This window comes from Vidua chalybeata, chromosome 22, assembly GCF_026979565.1.
Source record: "Vidua chalybeata isolate OUT-0048 chromosome 22, bVidCha1 merged haplotype, whole genome shotgun sequence".
Classification (NCBI taxonomy): Eukaryota; Metazoa; Chordata; class Aves; order Passeriformes; family Viduidae; genus Vidua; species Vidua chalybeata.
In genome coordinates this window covers 705,551-725,513 of record NC_071551.1, presented here as the reverse complement: position 1 = coordinate 725,513, position 19,963 = coordinate 705,551, and the positions used below count along the sequence as shown (strand labels likewise).

The 19,963-nt window shown below is 53.5% G+C and overlaps 1 protein-coding gene and 1 long non-coding RNA gene across 3 annotated transcripts in view; both read right to left on the bottom strand.

The window, feature by feature from the left end:
- EPHB2 (EPH receptor B2) overlaps positions 1-19,963 on the bottom strand; it is a 127,819-nt gene that overhangs the window by 54,160 nt on the left and 53,696 nt on the right. The gene's annotated exons all lie outside the window — the stretch shown is intronic.
- LOC128799062 (uncharacterized) lies at positions 13,983-14,430 on the bottom strand. Its single transcript, XR_008434633.1, has 2 exons — positions 14,368-14,430; positions 13,983-14,246 (listed from the first exon to the last, which is right to left on the bottom strand). It is a non-coding gene; the product is annotated as an uncharacterized LOC128799062 (long non-coding RNA).

Sequence of the window (19,963 nt, the reverse complement as noted above, 5' to 3'; positions counted from 1 at the left end):
ACAAGAGCCCTTCAAGTGTCTGCACACTCCCAGGTGTGAGCAGAGCCAGGACCAGACCCGGGACACATCTGTGCCTCCCCCTCCAGGTACTCCAAGTGCATCTGGGGCTGCTCAACGTTTGTACCTGTCTTATCTTCACTCCCTGCTGGAGGAGCAGTTTCAGAGCCTGAGATGGGGTCTCTGAAGGAATCCCCACCTGCCCCAGCAGTCCCACTCCAGCGTGCAGCCAATGGCACTATCCCCAAACTGCTCTGCCTTGGCTTCCCCCAGCACCAGCAGCCCTCCCACCCCACGCTCCCCTCCCCATCTCCAGCAGTGCCCTGCAGACCCCCTCTAGGTGCCCTTCCCAGGGCACAACAGCTTTTCCAGATGGAGCTGGGGATGGCCAGGAACCCTTGGAATGGAAGTGGACATGTTTAATCATCACACTTGAATGCTAAGAGCACCCGGTTGGGACAAGTTCGAAGTGCCAGTTGGTTTGGTGCCAGCAGCCACTTTCCAGATGACAACACTGCTCTGTGTCAGCCCTCGGTGCTGAGTGGAACTGGCAGAAGAGTGATTAAAAATGGGCATTATGGTGGGTTAAGTCACTGGGGGAGCTGCAGAGAACCTTTCCTTCCTGGCCTGCAGTGAGTAGAGAAGCTGTGGGAAGGCAGCACGGCCTGGGAAGGGCACACACTGTCCATCTGTGCTTCCCAAAATGCCCTGAAGGAGGCCAGGAAAAGGCAAAACTCAAGGAGAACCAGCCTTCCTCAGAAAAAGCTCCCAAGTGCACTGGCACTGAAGAGCTGTTCCAGTCTGGGCTCCCCAGTACAAGAAAGGACTCCAGGAAAGGCCACCAGGATGCTGGAGCTCATGGTGGGCAAGGAGAGGCTGAGGATGGATGTGAGCCTGGAAAAGAGAAGGCAAAGGAGAGACCTTGCTGCTGCCTGCAGGGTGAAAGGAAGGTGGAGCCAGACCTCAGGAGGAGGGTAAGAGTCTAGCTGGCACATGGTAAATTCCAGCTTGATACAAGAATATTTTTCACCATGAGGGAGGTCAAGTACTGGAAGGAGGACTAGAAGCACAGGGATCCATATCCTCAGAGATGGTCACAGCCACTCCCTGGGAACTGAGCTGCTTTTCTGTCGCTCCAGCTGCCTACAACCAATTGAGCTTCCACTTCTCAAGGTCCAGGAATTGTTTGTAGGAGCAGACTGGGAAAAAATTCACTTTTCCCTTTGCTAAAGCAATCCCAGTTGAAGAGAGGTCCCCTTCCCCACAGCGGAGCTCCTCAGTAATGTCATCACCACGGCTGCAGTGCCAGCCTGTGACTCCAGCTCTGCTCCACAACTCCATCTGGCCCTGCCACCTTGGATTCCCTCACGTCCCAACAGCCTCACTTCTGGTGCTCAGACGTTTTCAGGGCTTCTCCAGCAACCTGAGCTGCAGCAGCTCCATCCGGCAGCGAGCTGAAATTGGAACAGTGTTTGTTCTTGCAAAGTGAACTGTAAGGATTACCCAAAATCACTGTGTCTGCAGGCACCCGACCTGCTAAGAGAGCTGGGGCTCCACTGAAACAGGCCCCTCATGACTGGGATCATTAAGGCTGGAAAAGCCTTCTGAGATCCTCGAGTCCAAGTGTCAACCCAGCACCGCCAGGGCCACCACCAAGTACCACATCCACGGATTCACTGAACAATTTCAGGGATTGGTGGTTCCACCACTACCCTGGGCAGCCTGTACCAATGTCTGATCATCCTTTCTGTAAATAATTTTTCCCTAGTATCCAATGTAAACCTCCCCTGGCACAGCTTGAGGCCATTTCCCCTTGTCCTGTCCCTCATTCCCTGGGAGCAGAGCCCAATCCCCACCTGGCTGCTCCCTCCTGTCAGGAGCTGTGCAGGGTGAGAAGGTCTCCCCTGAGCCTTCTTTTCTCCAGGCTGAGCCCTGCCAGCTCCCTCAGCCTCTCCTCATGAGACTTGTGCTCTAACCCCTTGACCAAGGAAGTCCATGGAAGGAAGACAAATCGGTGTAATCAGCAGATGAATTTTTGACAGAAAACAGGAAATACGATGTGGGGCTGCACAATGAAGTCTGAGAAAACCACTGTCAACTGCAATTCTTCCCAAAGAACAGCTTGAACCATCCAGCACATGAGAACCACCAGTGTGGCCATGTCAAAATCACCCTGTGCCAGGGACGTGCATGTAAGGAAAGCTAAAGTAGGGATTTTAGATATTATTTCCTAGGAAATCTTTTATAAAGCCTCCCTGTGTTGCATGAGTGTAATGACTGCCACAATTCATGGCTGAACAAACACCCAGGAGCAATTCCCACTGTCTACATTCCCTGTGCACTCCATGTGTCATTGGGCTGTAGTGCTCGTGCAGCATTGAGGGCTGTGAGGGATCAACATCAGAGGGAGCAGGCTGAGCCCTCGGTCCCCAGGCCCCCATTCCACTGATAACTTTCTCTAAAAGGATGCTCTGATGAGGGAAAAACATCAGCAAATAATTATCTCTCTAAATCCATCAGGAGCAGTGCTTAATGGAGGGATCTGAGAGCCAAGCATGCCAGAAAACAGATGGGAAGAGGCAATTTTCAACAGCTCATAATTCCCATTATTTGGGTGGGTTTTGCCTGCATCCATCAAAATGCACCTTCCACATCTGAAAGCTTTCTTCCACCAGATTTCATACTTCCAAACCCCCAGACTTTTCTACTCCCACTGGAAGGTAGTGCAAGGAACTTGAGCTGGAAAAGATGTGAGGTCACTTAAAGAGAAGGTTGGGAGATGCTGGCTCATGTCAGCTGTGTGAAGGTTGAACCAGCCCCTGCCTCTGTGCATTTAGAAGTAACTCTCTGTAAATCAGGGTCTTCCCTGCTTCCCAGATTTCCAGGGCTCTCCCACTGCGCTCGAGGGCTGGCTGCCAGCCCCGGCATGAGCACAGAACAGGTTCCCAGAGATGCCAACAAGGCCATCAAGGACAGAGAGTACAAATGAACCACTGTGAATAATAACCAAAATAACCTCAAATGAAGTTGCTGCTGCCCCCAGGAAAAAGGCAATTCATATTTTTATAATAAAAATTAATTCTGAACCAAAAATGACAGTGAAGGAGTAAAAGTGCATCTTAAAAAGTCATGAACTGGTAGCAGTGGCTTTAAATTAGTCAGCAGAAAATACGGCAGTTGGTAAAAGCAGTGGAAAGAACAGGGCCCTTAAGATTAACAGCAACAAGACGGAAATCAAGAACACAAGAAAAATGAAGCCACAGTCAAGAGATGGGCCTGTCCACAAAATATGGGAAAATCATACACTGTGCCACAGAAGGGAAGGGATTTTTAATCATGTAGTGTGTGCATAGAGAGGGATTCTTTCATAACCAACACTTCCCTAAAATTTTCCATTCCTCCTGAAGTAGGAGGAATGTCAGCTATGGGCTCCCAGAGCAGGATTAGATAACTGGGACCCAAGAGCTTTAAGGCTCAGCCAAGGAAACTCTGTGATGTGGCTGCTGGTGTTGATGAAATCTGGCCTTGTGAGGCCACTGCGGGGAAGCAGACACATGGATCATGGATCATCCCATGCCAAAGGACCTCCAAGGGCAGGGGTGCTCAGCTCTCCTGGCCAAGCTGATGGCACCGCTGCCAGGGATGAAAAGTAGAGCAAGTGACTTGAAGTAAAGTCCCCTGATAAATTTTCTTGGTGTTGTTTGGCTCAGAGCAGACTCAGACACTCGGAGCATCCTCCCAGTCACATTCTGCACAACATGGTGCTTGGCATTGTGTGTCACAGAGAAAGCAGGGTGGGAAACAGCAAGGGGGCTGCAGAGACCCTGCTGAGTGTGAGAGCCCAGCATGGAGCTGAGCAATTGATCTCAGATGGAGAGGACCCTCTACTCTGCTCTGGTGAGACCCCCACTAAATGCTGCCTCTGGCCCTGGAGTCCCCCACACAGGAAGGATGTGGAGCTTCTGGGGTAAGTCCAAGGGCTGGAGCCCCTCTGCTCTGAAGCCAGGCTGAGAGAACTGGGGGGGTTCACTCAGAAAAGAGAAGGCTCTGGGGAGACCTTAGACCCCCTTCCAGTGCCTAAAGGGACCCCAGGAGAGCTGGAGAGGGACTGGGGACAAGGGATGGAGGGACAGGACACAGGGAATGACTTCCACTGCCAGAGGGCAGGGATGGATGGAATAGTGGGAAAGAATTGTTCCCTGTGAGGTAGGGAAGCCCTGGCACAGGGTGCCCAGAGCAGCTGTGGCACAACCAACAATTCCCTCTGCAGCCCTGTGAAAACACAGAGACTTGGGCCTCTTAATCCTCAGACAGCCCAAGCATCAGGCTCACTTGGCTAAGAGGGGTCCCAGCAGTCGCTCTCCAGGGACCTTCACTGCCTTTCCCAAGGTTAGCCACTCCCAGAGCCCATGGCACATCTGGGGCTGACACCAGGATTTCCTCTGTCTGCAGAGGGGAAGGGGAAGGCATCCACGCTGCCGCGGTGGGAAGCAGCTGGGATATTTGGAAAAGGGGCTGTGGTTGGAGAAGGGTTTTCTTCAAAGCACAAGGCTCCTGGAGAAGTTCCAGGCGGAGCTGGGAGCAGGACAGATGGCAGAGCCCCACTAATCCAGATGGGCAAGCCCAGCCCAGCACTGCGCAGCTCCCTGGGATGGTGCCAAGCGCCAGCTCTGTTTGCAAGGCCCCACTTGCTCGTACAGATTAACCCAGCCCTGAGAAGGTCCCGTGGGGAGACACTCCTGTTTGGGAAGATTTGAGCTCTGATTGATGAAGGATGGACCGGAACAGAGAGAGGAGAGCAGAGCCAGGCTGGAGCACGGGATGCATATCCCAGCCCTCTCCTGCTGTAATCCTCACCAGCAGAGTGCAAACCCCTGAAAGTCCCCGACCTGACACATCCTCATCCTTCATCCCAGCAGGAACGTGCTGCAGTGCAGGGATGTGAACAAGGAATTGCCTTATTACTAGGGGAGGACCTCACTGCTCTCAACAGCTGCTTGTAAGGAGGTGGTTGTAAGGTAGGGGTTGGACTCTTCTCCCAGTAACAAGTGATGGGACAAGAGGAAATGGCATCAAGGCATGCCAAGGAAGGTTTCGATTGGAGATTGGGAAAAATTCCGTCATGGAAAGGGTATTGGACCAGGCTGCCCTGGGCAGTGGTGGATTCACCTTCCCTGGACGTGTTCAAATGAGGTTTAGATCAGGAAGGTGTCCCTGCCCATGGCAGGGGATGGAATGGGATGGGCTTTAAAGGTCCCTTCCAACCCAAACCACTCTGTGATTCTCTGACTGGTCCCTCCAGGCAATGAGAAGCAAATCCAAGCAGGCACAGCTGTTCCAGGGAACCCCTGCCTCTCCCCATGCCCCAGAGGCAGGATACACCATGGAACAGGCTGCATGCACAAACCAGCAGCAGGAGAGGGCTGCAGGCAGCTCATGGTGTGTCCCTCAGCCTGGCCACGGGCCCTGGTCCAACCCACACAGCCTGTCTGGGGGGCACACGCTGGGCTGGGGCTGTGCCCTGGGCACTGCTCATCCTGGCAAGCAGCAGCACACAGAACACAGCAGGGCCCCTGTGCTGGCCACCACTGCCCTCCAGTCCATCCCAGCACAAGCAGTGCCATGGTACTGGAACCCAGATGCTCCCAAGACTGCTCTCGCTGGTCTAGAGCTGAAAATTAAATTAAAACCACGACAGGGACAGTTAATTAAAGTAGATTAGTGCGAGACTAATTAGGGACGCTGACACTGCAACCATCAAGCCCTGTGATGTTAATTAGCTGTTCATTAATGTCAGCTCCCTGCTCAGTACAGAAATATGAACTGCTGATCTCCTGGGCTTCACATGCAGCAGAGCACATGGGATCACTGGGTCACCTCCTCCAGGGGCACGTCCTGCCTTGTCACCTCCCTGCAGAGACACTGTCACCAACAACAGTGTCACCCTCACCACTGAGACCCTCACCACCATCAACAGAGAGACCCTCACCCCCAGCCAGCACAGAGACACAGCCACCAAAGTGCTGTCCCCACGCTGTGCCCCATGGCCAGGAGGTCCCCCCCTCACCACCATGCACAGCAGGACACCCCAGTACCCCTGTGAGCAGTGGCCGTGTCCCTCATGGACACCATCCCCTGTGCCAATGTCAGGAAGCCGAGTGGTGGCCAGCACCCACCCACACCAGTCCCTAAAACTGGCACCCACTGACTTCCACAAGATGGACAGACTCTTGTTTCTCCTCATCCTAAACCCTGAAAAGGTACTAGGAGATAGAATTATGGAATTGTTCAGGTTGGAAAAGCCCTCTAAGATCATTGATTCAACTGTCAACCTAGATCTGCCATGTCCACCACTAACCCAGGTCCCCAGGTGCCACATCCACACCGTTTTTGAACACTTCCAGGGGTGGTGACTCCATCACTGCCCTGGGTAGCCTATGGCAATGCATGATCACCCTTATCATGAAGGAATTTTTCCAATATCCAGTCTGAATTTCCCCCAGAGCAGTTTGAGGCAATTTCCTCTCCTCCTGGGAAGAGGAAACATTCCCTGGCCCAATCTCCCCCAGCTGTCCCCTCCTGTCAGGAGTTGTGCAGCATGAGAAGGTCCCCCCTGAGCCTCCTTTTCTCCAGACTGAGCCCCTTTCCCAGCTCCCTCAGCTGCTCCTGTAGCTCCAGACCTTTCCTCACTCCATTTCCTTCCCTGGACATGCTCCCATCCCACCATTGTGGCCAGAGCTGAGACACAAAGAGAAAGGCTGAAGGAGATTGGAAAACCACAGAGATCCTTGGTAGGGATAACAGTCAGGACTGCAGGGAGCACAGCTGGTGCTCCAGGGAGTACAGCCTGGGTACAGGCTGCTACACATCACATGCACAGCAACTGCTGGCAGAACACACGGGATGTGTGGAGCACACGAGGGCTGGAGGAATCTAAACACAGAGCTCGAAGCAGGCAGAGGTTTCCAGGTGACACAACAGGTTACAGGGAGCTGCAGAGAGCACACACTGCAGGAACTCCATATGAGCTTGTGGGAACTCCACACATGGTTGTGAGGACTCTGCACATGGTTGTAGGAACTCCACACACAGTTGTAAGGACTCTACATGTGGTTGTAGGAACGCCATACATGGTTGTACAGAGCCCTCACGGTGACTGTATGGGGCACAGCAGGGCTGTGTGGGGCACAGTAGGGCTGTGTGGGCACAGCAGGGCTCTATGGGGCACAGCAGGGCTCTATGGGGTGCACACAGGAGTAGCAGGAAGCACAGACAGGTTATGGGAAGCACACACAGACTGTAGGGAGCACAGACAGGGGTAAAGAGAGAGCACACGGTGTAGGGAGCAGAGGTTGTAGAGATACACAGGGGTGTAGGGATCACACACAGGTTGTAGGGATAACACACAGACTGGGGTGTAGGGATAACACACACAGGCTGTAGGGATAACACACACAGGCTGTAGGGATAACACACACAGGGGTGTAGGGATAACACACAGGTTGTAGGGATAACACACAGGTTGTAGGGATAACACACACAGGGGTGTAGGGATAACACACATAGGGGTGTAGGGATAACACAGGTTGTAGGGATAACACACACAGGGGTGTAGGGATAACACACAGGTTGTAGGGATAACACACAGGGGTGTAAGGATAACACACACAGGGGTGTAGGGATAACACACACAGGGGTGTAGGGATACACACAGGTTGTAGGGATAACACACACAGGGGTATAAGGATAACACACACAGGGGTGTAGGGATAACACACACAGGCTGTAGGGATAACACACAGGTTGTAGGGATACACACAGGTTGTAGGGATAACAGAGGCTGATGGGAGCTCACACAGGGGCTGAGGGAGCCCACAGTAGCTCTCAGCCTGCTCCCACTCACAGTGCAGCATGAGCCATGGGTACCATGCACAGCACTGCACCCCCAGCCTACTGACTTCAGCCCCCTGTGCGCTCTTTGGCTGCCTGGTATCACCCAGACACAGGGCCTGCCTGCCCCCCACAGCCCCCAGCAGGGTTATGGGGACACAAGAGTGCTCCTGTGCCATGACAGTCACAGTGTTGAGTGCTGAGCTGTCACCCAGAGGAAATGCAGCTGCAATGGAGCATCTCCCAAAGACACTCCAGCTGCTGGGCTATATACCAGCCCCCACACCTTGCACATCCCTCAAATACAGCCACATTCCCCACCACACACCCAGAACCAAGCTACACCTTCACATCTCATATTGAAAAACGCAGGAGGGTGCTCACACCTTCTCTAACCTGTATCCTACTCCAGCACCACGAGAATCTCTTTGGATGATGCATCCAACATCAGCACCCCAGGCTACTGGAGGGTGTCCCTGCCCATGGCAGTGAGGGGAACAAGATGAGATTTAAGGTCCTTTCCAACCCAAACCATGCTGTGATTCTGTGTTTTAGCCAGCTCTGGAGGAAAAAGGTGTCTCCTGTGGCTGTGCAAGCTGGTGATGGGTGGGAGCCAAGAGGGTCCTAATGGGAAGCAATCAAACTCCACTGCTCCACCTCCCCCAGAGCATATTTAGAGCTTTCAGAAAGAAACAAAACTTGTTTATCTTAACGCTAATCAATTTATAGCAATCAAAATAAAACCCATTAGGAGCCATTCTCCGTTTGAATTTCAAAGAGGCTTCTGACCCCAGGAGGCTCCCAGCTGATTGATTAGAAATTTCTGACACTAATGTGTGTCTTCGAAGGGTCCAGTGTGGCTTTAATTCCTCTCTCCTGAGACACTGATCGTGTGTTAACATCTGTCAGCCCCTTCCTGCACTTAGGGGAAGGGAAATTCATGAGCACATGGAGTTGCCTGGCACAGCTGGGGAGAAGGCAGCATTTGCTGGCTTAAACAGCTTCCAGGAATCCCCTGGGGCAAATCATTTGCATGATCCTTTTCTCCTTGGGCAAAAAAGAGCTGGAGTGCTCCAAGAAATGAAAAGCAGTGATGCAGAGCAGGGGCAGAGAGTGGAGGGTTGGAGCTCAGGGCTGGTATTTGGCTTTTGCATCCCAGCTTTGCCCCTGACTCCTTGCATCCCTTAAAGCCACAGGAAACACAGGATGGGTTGGGTTGGAAGGAACCTTAAAGATTGCAACTCCCCTACCATGGGCAGGAACACCTTCCATTCATCACTGGCTTCCTCCAGAAAAACCACAGATGGCACAAGGGAAAGACAAATCTCAAACCCAAGACACATTCACATTGTTCCCAGGCTTTCCTTTTTAACCATATTCCCAGTTTGGAAACTGTAACCTTCACTTTTGGTGGGCAGGAATTCATATCCTTCAAGGGTATTCCATAACCCAAAGTGGATTGGGATCAGTCCTGGGCAATCCTGCTCCCCTCTCTGGAGAGGAAACAGGGGAACAGCAATGAAACATACAGGAAAGGTGATTTTTATCTGGAGAGGTGATTTCTGTCTGGAGATAGATGTAGAGAGCAGCCTTCATCCTCCAGGATGGAGCACACTTGGTCCACCAGTGGTTTGTAAAGTGGTGATAAACACGCCTGTCCCCAGTTGGGGACAAACTTAAAGCACAGAGCTCCTGGTCCTGGCATGGGGTCCTGCCCAGCTGGGGAACATTTCCTGCATGTGCAGGCACCTATGCTGCCCTGAGGGCACCACCCTGCTGACCACAGACCCGGCTGGGCAAAAAAGGGCATTTTTTTTGATGTGGAGATTGAAATAATTGACCCAACAAGGGAGGGATTTGACCCATTACCCCACACCTTTTTGTCTGATGCAGAAAAGCTGAGGGTGGTCGAACACTCAGGCTTGGGATCTATCCATGAGGGAATCCATGGAGGGACAGCACTGGAACAGCATAATCCCTCGAATGCTTTTTCATCTGCACAAAGGAAAGGGGTGGAGAAAGGGTGGGAGGAGAAGGGGTAAATCTGTCCCCGCAAGGGGAAGCAGTGAGAGCAGCAGGCAGAGGCTCCCTGCTGCCTCCGTGGAGAAAGGGTGGGAGGAGAAGGGGTAAATCTGTCCCCGCAAGGGGAAGCAGTGAGAGCAGCAGGCAGAGGCTCCCTGCTGCCTCCGTGGAGAAAGGGTGGGAGGAGAAGGGGTAAATCTGTCCCCGCAAGGGGAAGCAGTGAGAGCAGCAGGCAGAGGCTCCCTGCTGCCTCCACCCCGCTCCCGCTGACATCCATCCATCCATCCATCCATCCATCCATCCATCCATCCATCCATCCATCCATCCATCCATCCATCCATCCATCCATCCATCCATCCATCCCCCGTGCTCCCAGGCGGGACTGAGCAACTCTCACTTCCAGCAGATTAAAGCAGCTAATCTGGTTAATGAGGCAAATCAGCCCAGTGCTTCTGCTCTTCCCTGGGCAGGGCGGGGTCAGGAGCAGAGCTCTCAGCCCTGCTGAGCCCGGGGCTCCCGGGCGGGCGCTGAGCCGCTGGAGCTGCAGCGTCCCGAGGGGCCAGGCTGGACTGTCACCGGGCAGCACGTGTGACAGGAGGCGCCTGGCGCTCGCAGGAGCCTTCAGCCTCTGCCCCATCCCACCCTGCCAGGCCCTGGGTGCCGGATGGGACACGGAGAATGGTGGTGGGGTTGGCTGGAGCAAGGACAGGGATGCAGCAGCAGGGCTGGGGGGAAGCAAGGGCTGTCCCGGGATGTTGCTGTGGGTCTGCATTGCAGATGGCACCAGGGCAAGGAACGAGATGAGCCTTAAGGTCCCTTCCAAGCCAAACCAGTCCATGATGGGAAGGATGCACTTGCTGTCCTCAGGCCCTCCTGCAGCCCAGAAGGCAGTGGAGGGGGCATCTCTCCACGCTGACACCAGAGGCAGGAACCATTGCTGCCAACGTTGTCACAGCTGTTTATGGACTCCTCCCTCCTTCTCCACCAGTATCACCAGCTGGGCAGCCCAGTGCCTGCGATGTCAACGCGATGGGGAGGCATGGGAGGGGCTGTTGGCAGTATCTGCACAAAGGCCCCTTCAGTGGGTGCTGCCAGCAGGACCAGGGTAGAGAGGACACTGCCCACGCTCTCACAGGCACTGCTGGGTCTTCTCAGCACCCCTGGGGCTGGGCCCTCCCCTGCCTTGCACAGATTTGGGGTTCAGGGTCCTGCCCCTCATCCAGGTGCTCTTTGATACCCTGATGGCTGGTCCTCAGCTAAAGCCCAACACCAAGCAATGAACCATCTTGTATGACATGCTCCAAAATGTGGAGAAGTCCCTCATCTCATTAGCTTGCTCTAGTGGTTAATCACTTAGAAACACATGCCTAATTTTTTTAATTTGCTTAGCTTCAGTTTAACCCTACCAGTTCTTGTTATCCCTTCCTTTGGCAGATCAAAAGCCCTTTAGAGGCTGGGCTTTCCTCTTGGTAATAATCTCGCCTAATCTTCATTATGAGAAGTCACCGAGCTCCTGAGCTTTTCAGTCCCCAATGGAAGGGCATTTTCCATGGCTCTTGGAACCAATTTGTGTTTCCCTGCAGCATCCTGCAAGTTTATTTTTCATATCCCACTGAACCTTGCAGAGCAGGGTGCTCTGCTCCCCTGGAGGCATTTCTGCTCATCTGGAGGCATTTTTCTGACCTCAGGCTACAGGACAGGCAAATTTTGCATTTAAATTCTTCATCTGAGATCTTGCTTGGCATGACCTCCCAAACTTCCTCCCTTGCTGCTCACTGTTTTATCAGCAGAGATTTTCCACTCCCTACCAGTTTCAGCAGGTCTGGGTACTGCTGACCCATGCTGGGCTATTCTATCTCCTCATGCACCTAAGATCATATTATCCTCATGCACTAAAGATCATATTTAGAATCACAGAATAGTTCAGGTTGGAAAAGTCCTCTGAGATCATTGAGTCCAACCCAGCACTGCCATGTCCACCACTTAAACCATGTTCCCAGGTGCCACACCAGCACTGTCCTGGGAAGCCTCATCCTGTTCTACAACCTTTGCAGTGATGAAATCTTTCCTAATATCCAGTGTGAACCTCTCGGCACAATTTGAGTTTTTTCGCCTCATTTCACCACTTTTTACTTGAGGAGTAATCCCAAGAGCTCATCCTGGCCCCAGCACCCTACCAGGGCTTGCTCTACATCCAGAGCAGAGGTGGTGCTCAGGTAAAGTTGGCATCATCGTCCTGGCACAGAAGCACCCACGGCAGCCCAGTAGGGATGGTGGGAAGGCACCTCTGAGGTCTCCAGGCCCCTCTCCAGCTCACAGAAAGGCTCAGTCCTAAGGGCTCAGGGCAGCTGTCGGCAGCCAAGCCTTGGAAATCCCTGAGGATGGTGATGTTCAACATCTATGGGAAATTCTCTGCTTTTCCAAAGCCCATCCTGAGCTTCTCAAGCTGCATCTTGTGGCTGCTATTCCTTCCTACAGGACCTGGGAGCATCAGTGGAGGCCTGGCTCCTTCCCTTTTTAATGGCCCCACACAGAGCTGTGGCTGTGCTGAGATCCCTTCTTGGGTTTCCTTCCCCAGGTTCCCTCCACTGCACTGAAATCAGCTTGGGCCAAGCTCCAGCCAAAGCAGCAGCAGTTCAGCCACATCCCTCCACCATTCCACACAGCACATGATCCAACCCTGCTGCTCAGGAGTTGGAAAAGAGCCTCCTGAGACACGAGCTAAAAGCCTCTGGCAGCCCAAGAACACGGAGTGAGATCTGAAACAGAGGTCAACTCATCCAAAAATCCCCATCCAGCCTGAAAATCACAGAATATGCTAAGCTGGAATGGACTTACAATGATCATGAAGCCAACTTCCTGGTCCTGCACACACACCCCAACAATCCCACCCTGGGCATCCCTGGGAGCGTTGTCCAAATGCTCCTGGAGCTCTGGCAGCCTCGGGGCCGTGCCCATTCCCTGGGGAGCCTGGGCAGTGCCCAGCACCCTCTGGGGAAGAACCTTTCCCTGATATCCAGTCTAAACCCCCTGACACAGCTTCAGGCCGTTCCCTCAGTGCTATCAGTGCCTGCATCTCCTCTTCCTCATCTTCCTCATGAGGAAATTGTAACTGTGATGAGTGTCCCCTCAGTCCCCTCCTCTCCCAGTGGCATCCATCAGGCTCACCAAGGGTGACCCCACTTCACAAAGCATGGATGGCATCCCCACACAGGCACAGACCGAGGTGGATGCCAACGATGTCAGTCCTGATGATGCTGAACAAGGGGCTGCCCTGAGCACCCCATGGACTGGGGCAGGGGGTGACGAGTGACACGGGACAGCCTCCTGGTGTCCCCAAATCAGCCAGGTCTGCCAGGGCTGCAGTCACTGGCACCGAGTGACAGGAAGATCTCCAGGTGCCGAATGACTGGGCAAGAACACGGCAAATGAAATTCAGCAGTGACAAAAGGAAACGAATGCACTTGGGGGAAAAGAGCCCTAATTATACAAACACAATGATGGGCACTAAATTAGCTATTAACATGCAGGGAGGGGATCTCGGCAGCACTAGAGATAATGCTCTGAAAACATCAGTTCAAAGCTCATCCATCATCAAAAAAAATGAGAAAATGTAAGGAATTATGAAGAAAGGAACCCAGTGCAGAGCAGGAATGTCATTAAGCCATGCGTGGAGCCACGGCTTGAACGTGCTGGCAGCGGCGGTCACCCCGAGACAAGGGCGTGAGGGAGCTGATAAAAATGATCAGGGACACAGAGCAGCCTCCATATGGAGAGTCAATCAACCCAGAGCTTCCATGTGAAAAGAGGCCACTCAGGGAGGGATATGAAGCCATCATGAATATGGGGGACATGAATGGGAATAGATTGCTTGCAATTTCATACAGTGTGCAAGGACATATTTTTTAACATGGTGAATAATTAAATTGCATAACTTACTGCCACAGGCACCCTGGGCACTGGAAATATGAACAGCATGGCAGGGGACAGGAGGAATCAATCACTCATCCACCCCTTATTTCTCTACTGTCTGGCCACTACAGAGCTCTGCAGACCAACCAACACCACTGTGCTCCTGGAAAGGTCATGTTTATCCCTCACACATCGTCCTGCCCAACACATGGGGACCTCTCCCTTGGACACCTCTTGGATGTTTCTGGGTCTGCCCAGACCAGCTGCTTGGCACCCCCTCTCTACCAAGAGCTGCAGCCAACAGCTTGCCAGGAGGCACAAGCTGGTGGACGTCCACGCTCCAGCCCCACGCACAGCTCCTGGTGAACCACGTCAACAATGCCAACACCTGGAACTGAATGGGACAGGGCTGCCAAACGGAGAGACTGCGAGGAAAGAGAGAGATGCCATCTCCTCAGGAGAGCAGCAGGACCCTCAGCGCTATAGAGACTGCACTGAGGAACCTGCACTCTGTGCCTGGAACCCCAGCATCCCATGATGTCCCACTATGGAGTGTGAACTGTGTCCCAAGGCTCCCAGCATCACATGATGTCCCACTATGGAGTGTGAACTGTGTCCCAAGGCTCCCAGCATCACATGATGTCCCACTATGAACCATGACCTCTGTCCCTGGAACCCCAGTTTTCCATGATGTCACACTATGGACCAGACTGTGGCCCTCAGCATCCTGTGATGTCACACTATGGAGCGTGGACTGTGTCCTGGTCACCTCAGCATCTCAGACATGACTACAGGAGCAGGATCTCTGGAGCCCTGGTCCTTGCCCCTGCACTGTGTGCCTAACTCTGCCCACCCACCCCCTGTGCTAAATCACGGCACCTGCATGAGCATTTAAACCTGTCCTAGGAGGCTGCTCCAATCCTCTGCTGGCCTCCCAGAGCCTTCTGTGCAATAAGAAACCACCCCAAAACAGATGAAAGATGTCCACAGAGAGGTTGGTTAAGGGGAAAGAGCTTCTGGGCTTCCCATTTGAGGGGTATGTTTCCCTTCATGCTCAGCCCAGTGATTAGTGCTCTCCAGGGAATCAGAGCTGCAAAATGAATTTGAGAAGACAGAGCAATGTCAGGCTGTTAGAGGCTCAAAAAGGATCTTGGCTCCCCTGAGCCCCAAGGCTGAGCACTTACCATTCACATTTAACAACCAAACGCTTCCAAGGCAGGCAGAGGCCTCCCCGCCCGCCTCTCCCTCCCCGGCCTGTCCCCGAGGACACCATTAGCACCTGGAAAGGTAGAAGCCACGGCCTTGGCAGCGCTCAGGCCTGGCCCCGCTGCGAGGCAGGGGCTGCACAAGAGCCAGGGCTCCGAGACAGCCTCACGCGCCGGGCTCGTATTTTTGGAAACGGCATCCCAGAGGGCTGCAGTGGATGCTGCTTGTTCTCCTGCCAGCCCTGACTGTTTTGGAAAGTTTGGTTGAGCTCCATTTGGCTGCCTCTGAGCTATTCAAGCACAGAAAGGGGGTTATTGCTTACAGGAGGGTTCGGATTTTTTTTTTTCTGAGCGCGTTTTGGGTGAGGAAGCCCAGGTTTGGGCAGCTGCTGCAGGAAGGCAATGCAGAGTCATGGCTAACTCAGCAGAGATATTGAAAAGCATGAATTCGGAGCTGCAGGTCTGCTCTGCAGCCAGGCAAGAGGCACTTTCTCGGCAGCCCAAACACATCCATTCCCACTTTCCCCCCTGCGCTCCCTCCATGCCTCTGGCAGCAGCCGCTGTCCCCACCAGATGGAAGGTTTGGCAGAAAAAGCTGGACAGGAGCAGGCAGGGCTGCTCCAGGCTGCACCACGAGCCACCCCAGGAGCCCGGGACGCCCCCTCCTCTCCCTCAGCTGCTCGCCAGCCTAACGCTGATCATAAAGAAACCTCTGTGCGTCTCCAGGGAAGCGGGACTTGGAGAGGGGCACAAAGCCTCCCGCAGCTGTGTGTTTGCAAACAACCCAGCTGAGCTGTGAAGAGGGGCTGAAAGCAGTAATTGTCTTTAATTAAAGGAGGTTGGAGGCATCTCAAGCTTTGACAAAAGACATTTCCAATCTGCTAGCAGTTCCAGCACTCAGAGCTGCTGCAGCCACAACCCGGCCAGGGGTTCAGAGGCGGCGGGTGGCAGCGGAGACATGGGGCCCTCAGCCCCGGGGTGCAGATACAGCAGTGCCAGGGCAATGCCACACACCTGCAGGGCACAAGAGAAGGGCACACCCGCACTCCAAGGATGCAGGCAGCCAGCAAGATTTAATACCTGGGACCCCTACAAACCTTGAGCTTGGCACCAGATGTGGGCCAGATGTGTGGGGACCCAGCAGCTGCCTGAAGCATCCCACCCTCCTGGTGGACCTGGCTGCACGTGTCTGTGTCCAGGGCTGTCATCTCAGCCCTGCTGGGGTCCCAGCCCTGCCCTGGTCCCCCCTGCTGCACACAGCCAGGCCACAGACCAGACACCAGGAGTGCTGCTGCTGCTGCTCCTCCTAGGCTAATTAATGAATCCTGCTCATTAGTGATCTCCCTGGGCTGGCATGGAGCTCTGTCATGGTGCTGCACCCTTGCAAGCTCACGCTGGGCTCCCACAGCCTGGGCTGACACACACCAGACCCCACCTGCATGGATGCTGCCCCCACAAAGCCCTTTCCAGGACTAGCCCCCGCTCCCAGCCATGCTCTGAGCACCAGGGAGAGCACAATGTCTCCTGAAGCTCAGGGTACCACAGCTCAGGGTAGCAAAATGTCCTCCTTCCCTCCTTTCCTCCATCCTTTAGGGCTGAGGCTCCCCAGGGAGGGCCTGTTGCCCACCATCCTCTGCTTCCTCCTTCCCACCTTTGCTTTTGGCCTTCCAGCACATCAGCAGGCAGGAAATCACTACTCTGGTTTCCATGGAAACCCCATAATGGGGGGGCACCCCCAAAATGTATGAAGCAATCAATCTGACGCAGCTTTGGTGGTCCCACATGTCCTGCTTACCCCACCCCTGGCTTTGCAACCCCCTCCTGAGCTCCCCATAGCCCTTCTGAGCCCTGGGGTCAGGAAAGCTGGGATGGAAGGAGGAATTCTGCGCCAGAGAAACATCACTGCCCCTCTTCTTGTTTGCCCAGAGAAGCTGCAGCTGCCCCATCCCTGGCAGTGTCCAAGGCCAGGCTGCATGGGGCTTGGAGCAGCCTGGAACAGGGGAAGGTGTGCTGGAGATTGCCAAGATAAGGTGTCCCTTCCCATGGTAGGGGGAGCACTGCATGAGGTTGTTTAAGGTCCCTTCAACCCAAACCATCCCAGGATTCTTTAGGCAGGACTGAGCAGCAAACCTGCACCTGGATTCAGTCTGAACCCTCTGCTCACCTCTGCACACTCTGCTCCAACTGCTTTCCCACCTGTCCCCTTCATGCCGTGCCCTCACCCACTTCATGTCTGCCTTGCACCTGGAAGTGCTAGACAACCAGCCCTTGGACAAGGATAAATCCCCACCACAGCTCCTGCAAAGGTGCAGAGAGCCAAAGACACCCAGAATCATGTCCCAGAGGACCCACCCTGCATGTTGAGCAGGTCCCCATGTGAGTATTTTTGCCTGGGAAATCCTGGAAAGAGCAGCCATGCCCTAATTCAAGAGACACAAAAACAAACTGGGATCACTTCAATCTGTGCCAGACAGCAAAACTTTCAAGAAGAAGGAAAAAAAAAAAAAAAAAAAAGAAGAAGACCAATTCTAATTATAGGGTATCATGAAGATACACACGCTCAGATTTGTCACTCTGTTTCCAGATTAGCCGTACACATGGTGACAACGTGAGTGAGCACCAGGCAGAGTGACATTCCTCTCCTGCTTCATAATCCCCTTTGGAAAGAGGAACAGCAGCCAGAGTAAGCACTCACTGAGGGAGAACCAGAGCCTCCTGCCATTTCCTTTTATAGAATCCCTTCGGTTGGAAAAACCCTCCAAGATCATTGAGCCCAGTCATTAACCCAGCACTGTCAGATCCACCACTAAACATATTCCCAGGTGCCACATCCAGCTGTTGTTTAAGCACCTCTAGGGATGGGGACTCCACAACTGCCCTGGGCAGTCTGTGCCAATGCCTGACCACCCTTTCCATAAAGAAATTTCCCTAATATCCAACTAAATCTGCCCTGGCCAACTTGAGTCTGTTTCCTCTTCATTCCCTGGGAGCAGAACCTGACCCCACCTGGCTGTCCCCTCCTGTCAGGGAGTTCTGCAGAGCCAGAAGGTCCCTCCTGAGCCTCTTTTTCTCCAGGCTGAGCCCCTTTCCAGCTCCCTCAGCCACTCATAGTCCAGACCTTTCCCCAGCTCTATTCCTGTCTCTGGACATGCTCCAGGAAGGTCCTCAGGCTGGGATTTGCCTGGATGGAAAAGCAAAGTGGAGAAAACCTCGAGATTACTTTTCCTACAATGCCTCCCTCATCTCTTATTCTTCAGCTGGTGCCACAGGTTCACTCCCAGGGTGTAAATTGAGAGTAAAACCCCACCATTCCTGCCTGGATCCATGTGGGAGCTGATGGTACCTGTGCAGGTGACAGGGTGGCAGTGCTCACTGTCCCCATACCAGGACAAACAGACCTGCAAGGGCAAAGAAAGGCAGGCTTTAATCCATCATTGGGGTGCACTGCAGGGAAAGGGGAATGAAAAGCTTCTCCGTGAATGAGTCATTCCCCAAATTCTTCTATTCCTGTTTTCCCCGCTTTTCCTCATTCTGTTTTATTAATGAGGCTGCACAGATGCACTGAAAGGCTCAGAATTAATTTTGCTCACCATGCTGCGAGGGAAAGTCTGCAGCAGGAGTATTTCCACTGGGATAAACCCTCCTGAGCTTCCTGCCTTCAGCTCTGGGAGTCCTCTGGGTGATGCTGGCACGAGGGAGCAGCTCCAGCATCCACTGCCTGGGCAGCCTCAGGAATCACCTTCTTCTCCTCCTCCTCCTTCCTTGAGATCTCTGAGAGCCAAAGGTGGTTCTGTAGGATCTCAAACCACCTAAGTGGGAGTGAACAGGGAATCTGCCAAAATAATCCTCTGGGATCCTCTGGTGACAGCAATATGGACAGACGCTGCAGAACTGTCACCAGTACATGAGATGAGGGGTAAGGTAAAAGGAAGGGGAGGGGAAAGGGCAGAGAAAGGCTTGTGAAAAACAGTTGGTTTCCACTGAAATGTCTCAGGAGAGAGACCGGCTCCTCAGAAATTCCAGGTTAGGGGTCTGATGCCCAGCAATGTCCTGCATCCTGCCTGTTCTGCACTTCGGGCCACTGCCTGCAGCACCTGCCCTCATCCATCCACTCTACCTGTCCCAGGGGGATGCAGACACTTTGTCCAGGAAGGGCTGTCCTGAGGGGCAGGCACAAAGAGGAACAGTGTGATGGGAACCCCTCCCTGCTGCTTAAGAGCCAGCATGGCCCTGATGCTCCACAGCCCCTTCCTGCCTCCCCTGGAGCCTTCTGGAGAGCCTGGGCCATAAAAAGGCAGATCTGGGGCATTCCATGGAGAGTGCTGGCTGCTGTTCCTGCAGCCACTTCAGAAGCCACTACAATCTTTTCCAAAGCCATCCAGGCTGGGAGAAATGCCATGGGGAGCAAAGCAAGAGTGTTAGTCTGCTCCACAGGCTCTACTTCAGGCTCCACTTCCACTGTAACTCTGACAAACCTGGAGGATTTGGGCATTTTGATAGTTTGAATGACAAACCCTTTCTCACATGATCATTTATTGCTCACTCTGCTCCCGTTCCTGTGCAGCTGTGGGTGTAACAACCAAAGGACTCTTGGGATCATAATGTTTTGGAAATTGCTGGCTGTGGTTTCAGCCTTAACAATGGTTTGAGCACAGGGTCTCTGTGAGCTCCAGAAGTGCCAATAGTCTGAAAGTGCCAATAGACTCTAAAAGAAGGAGGCTGTCATCATTGAAAACTGTCAGTGCCCAGATCCTGAAGGTATTTCCTCAAAATGCACTTTGAATTTGCTCCTGGTCATGGGAGTTATTTCCAGCCCGTGATCTCCAAGGGGGTCCTCACTTCACAATGCAGGGATCCCATCCCCGGCTGCTGCTGCAGCATCACTGTGGAACCCGCAGCCCTTCGTGGAGCTGGGGGCCAGTCCAAGTGCCTGGGGA